Source organism: Rhinopithecus bieti, unplaced genomic scaffold (genome assembly GCF_001698545.2).
Source record: "Rhinopithecus bieti isolate Rb0 unplaced genomic scaffold, ASM169854v2 scaffold_7438, whole genome shotgun sequence".
In the NCBI taxonomy this organism is placed as follows: Eukaryota; Metazoa; Chordata; class Mammalia; order Primates; family Cercopithecidae; genus Rhinopithecus; species Rhinopithecus bieti.
Window position 1 is genome coordinate 1,558,735 of NW_016805589.1, and position 4,530 is coordinate 1,563,264.

Below are 4,530 nucleotides of genomic sequence, written 5' to 3' on the forward strand. Positions count from 1 at the left end.
AGGTGGAGTTTCACTCTTGTTGCCCAGGCTGGAGTGCAATGGCACGATCTCAGGTCACTTCAACCTCCACCTCCCGGGTTTCAAGTGATTCTCCTGCCTCAGTCTCCCAAGTAGCGGGGATTACAGGCATGCATCGCCACGCCCAGCTGATTTTGTAATTTTAGTAGAGACAGGGTTTCACCATGTTGGCCAGGCTGGTCTCAAACTCCTGACCTCAAGTGATCCACTCGTCTTGGCCTTCTAAAGTGCTGGGATTACAGGTGTGAGCCACCACTTCCAGCAGGGGCCATTTATCTTATTTTTATTTTTATTTTTTTAAGACAGAGTCTTGCCCTGTTACCCAGGTTGGAGTGCAGCAGCACAACCTTGGCTCACTGCAACTTCTGCCTCCTGGGTTCAAGCAATACTCCTGCCGCAGCCTCCCAGGTAGCTGGCATTACAGGCGCCTACCACCATGCCTGGCTAATTTTTGTAGCGCGGGGCCATTTATAATGAGGCACCGCCCTGGAGCTGCAAGGGTTAACTCTGGCCTGGTGTTCAGAGCCGAGTGCCTTGGCCTTGGGAGGCGGCTATTAGTCCTCCTTTCTAATTAAAAATTGTCACCACTGGCTTTCATCCCGTGCTAACGAGAAGAGTGTGTGTGAGTTTGTGCACAGTGTGTGCATGGGTCTTTATCTCTACTTCCTGTTTCATATTTAATTTGACATTTTTTTCCAGTTTGTGGATGTGGAACACGTGTAAGGTTGGGACCATCGTCTGTTAGTAATCATTCCCGCATTTGGGGACTGGCTGGCTCCCACTAAGCCTGACCAAAGGCTTGTGGATTCTAATCTTCCTGCCTCCCGAAATTGCTTTGTCCTGATCACCCCGGTTCCTGAAGGGACTGCCTTCGGGGCGGCAGTTTTGCCTTGGAAACTTTTCCAGAAGTGCTGGGATGATTCTTGTGTGGCAGGGAGAGGGGAAGTGGTACAGAACCCCGATTTGATAGATAAAGAACTGCAAGCTCTGGAAGACACAACCTCCCACACCCCCCACAGTAGTTGGTTGGGTTGGGGTGAACTGTAGCTTCAGGCTTTGGGGCATCCTTCATCGAGGCTGGATAAGGACATGGTGAGTCTGTGTTCACTTCTGCCTTTTCTCCGAGGTCTGGGGCCCAAACCCATTTGGACTGGACTTTCAGACCCAGCCTGCCCCCTGCTCAGCAGCAAGGTCTTGTAGACTCCCATTGTGGAGTGTGGGGTCTGAGCATAGCCTCAGAGTGAGACCTCATGAGAACGTGATGGGCGCTGGGGGGATGGAGAAGCGTCACCTTCTCAGCCCATCTGTGGGTATAAGGCAGTGGAAATCCTGTTGGACATAAGGATGCTGGGGACCTATCCTCATGTCACCAGTCTAAGTGGGGATTCCGCTGAGTGGGGATTCAGAGCTGCCATCCAGGTGCTTGCCGCAAATGCCCTAGTCCTCCCACAGTGGTAACTGTTCTCGCCCTACTAACTATTGAGCCTTAGAAACACTTCCTGGGTGTTTCTGAGCCACTAAGAATTTTTTTTATCATCAGACTCTGATTGCTGAGGATGATCTCATGTATAGAATGGGAGCAAATCAATTGCAGAATGAGAGCTGGAAGCAATTTACCAATCCGTGTGACCTGGGAAGTACTGCATCAGGGGAGTACTGTTCCAAGACCGAGAAGTCTCGGGACCCCTGAAGTATGGTGCGCAATTATTTGTGGTGTGCATCTTTCTAGGGAGAGGGTCCATGGCCTTCGTGAACTTCCCAAATTGTCTGGGACGTCTCCAAAAAGTTAAGAATCACTGGTACAATCAGCCCTCACCCCACCGAAGAGTGCTATAGAATGAGTCCCAATGAACAGGGTTGGGGGCGGTTCAGAGGGGCTGAAGGACTCATAGACTTGTGTAAGTGGTTCTCGGTCTCATACTTTCAGGTGATGAGAGTGGGTGGGGGAGGATTGAGAGAGAGAAATCGTTCGTATTTCTTTGCAGTAAATAGTTTGTATTTCTTTGCATCAACTTTTGGTGACGAGAGTGGGTGGGGGAGGATTGAGTAGAAATAGTTTGTGTTTCTTTGCAGACAAGGATAATCCATTTTTATTATTTGCTCTTAGCTTTGTGGATGTACATTAAAGAGTCTGAAGTACAAAGAATTATAACCATCCCAGACTCCCTGACTTTGAATAATCCATTATAAAAGTACAGTTCCTTTTATCACAATATTCTTATCTTCCGTTTGTTTCTGAGCTAAAAAGAAATGCCCTAAGCTACACTCCAGCTGCAGAGTTTCTAGACCAAAGGCTACTGTTTTTTTCCTGCAGGAACCCTGGGGTGTTTGGGGGTTAAAAGGCCTGGGCCAGCCATGTGTGTTTAAAAAACAAGGCTGACTCCGAAACCAGTGGCTCCAGCCTGACTCCATCCTGCTGTTAATGGAGGACAGAGGACCACTTATAGCTTCCTCTTCACCCCATAACAAATAACCCGGCACTCCCCCAGGCCTTCCTGCACCCCCACCCCCACCGCCCTCGCGGTGGTGGCAGCAGCAAGCGCATGTTCTGAGTCTGGTTTCTCGGCAGGCCCTGCGGTCAGCCCCGACAAGCTGTCTGAGACCCAGCTCCTTTCAGAGATAAGGCCCAAACTAACCACATTAGCAGGGTGCTTGGCGTGTTTGCCTTGCCTCTGTGTTGTGTTTGGACACTCCAGAACCTCCTGGGCAGGGTGGAGGCCTTTGCCTTACAAAGTGTGGTCCAGCTTTGAGCGGAGGCTCCTGTGGTACCTCCTCTGGGAAGTCCTCCCTGACTGTTCTAGCCCAGCTGATTGCTCTTCGTTGCATTCATTTAGCAAATATTTGTCATGCACCTTTTAAAAAATTCTTTATAACAGCCTGTACAAACACAATTTAGCACATCAACACCATCACTCCCATTTACTCATTGTGCACCCAGCTCGGCACTAAGCATCTGACAGAAAATATTTTATTGACTCAGCACAAGAGTCCTATGAAATTGTCATCATCAATATCCCATTTTACAGACAGGAAAACTGAGGCATTTTTATGTTTTGTTCTCTCTCTTTCCCTCCCTCCTTTCTTTTCTTCCTCCCTCCCTCTCTTCCTTCCTTACTTTTTGACAGGGTCTTGCTCTGTTACCCAGGCTGGATTGCAGTGGCGTGATCACAGCTCACTGCAGCCTCAACCTCCAGAGCTCAGGTGATCCTCCCACCTCAGTCTCCTGAGTAGCTGGGACTACATGTCTGGCCACTGCACCTGGCAGTGTTTCTTTTTCTTAGCTTTTATTATCCTCTGTGGTTACATCATGTGTTTATCTGCTTACTTGTTTCATATCTGGCTCAAGTATTTTATCATGAACTCCATGGGGCAGCGATTTCCCTCCTGAGGTGGTGGGGACCTGGCATGAGCAGTACCCGTCACCTAGGAGGTACTCAATAGATGCTTGCTCAACGGCTAAGACACAAGAGGCTATCACTAGTACACAGCCTCACACCTGGTTGGCAGTGAAGCTGGGATTTGAACCCAGGTCCCTGTATGTAGTCATTGCATCCAGTAGTTCCTGTCCATGTGTGAGTTCTTGTCCCTGGCCAGACCATCAGCTCCTTCAGGCCGGCCCAGGTCTTACCTGAAAGGGCACCAGGGCTTTGGAGTGGGGTCCACCTGGGTTCAAACGCTGGTTCCACCACTCAGTTGGGTGACACTTAGAAAATTGCCTATCCGGTTCCGTCCGACGGACTTTGCATCCCAGCACCATGGCCCAATTTGTCCGTAACCTTGTGGAGAAGACCCCGGCTCTGGTGAACGCTGCTGTGACTTACTCAAAGCCTCGATTGGCCACATTTTGGTACTACGCCAAGGTTGAGCTGGTTCCTCCCACCCCTGCTGAGATCCCTAGATCTATTCAGAGCCTGAAAAAAATAGTCAATAGTGCTCAGACTGGTAGCTTCAAACAGCTCACAGTTAAGGAAGCTGTGCTGAATGGTTTGGTGGCCACTGACGTGTTGATGTGGTTTTATGTTGGAGAGATCATAGGCAAGCGTGGCATCATTGGCTATGATGTTTGAAGACCAATCTTTAACATCTGGTTATATTTGATTTATTATCTGAGTGTCGTTGGACCATGTGTGATCAGACTGCTATCTGAATAAAATAAGATTTGTCAAAAAAAAAGAAAATTGCCTATCCATTCTGAACCCACACGGGCGCATTTCTAAAACTGGAAAAATAATGCATGGTGGTTGTGAGACTTGGAAATAGTATGTGGGGTGCCTGGTTTTATCATAGGTGCTCAGTGAAAGGACAGCTAACCATGAGACCCGGCTCAACCTAACTTCTCAGGAAGCCAGTGGACTGGATTGAAAAAGCTTGGAAATCTGTCCTCTTTTATTAGATTATAAAACTATAAAACATGAGTACATGCTCACTGGAGGAAGAAGAGGGAGAAGAAGGAGGAGAGAAGGAGGGAAGGAGGGAAGGAAGGAAGGAAGGAGGGAAGGGAGGAAGGAAGGA

The 4,530-nt window shown here is 48.7% G+C and overlaps 1 pseudogene across 1 annotated transcript; it reads left to right on the forward strand.

The window, feature by feature from the left end:
• The first annotated feature begins 3,744 nt into the window (after positions 1 to 3,744).
• Positions 3,745 to 4,185, forward strand: LOC108530163 (ATP synthase subunit g, mitochondrial pseudogene; annotated as a pseudogene). The gene has a single exon (XR_001885769.1). The product of XR_001885769.1 is annotated as an ATP synthase subunit g, mitochondrial pseudogene (transcript).
• The last annotated feature ends 345 nt before the right edge of the window (positions 4,186 to 4,530 follow it).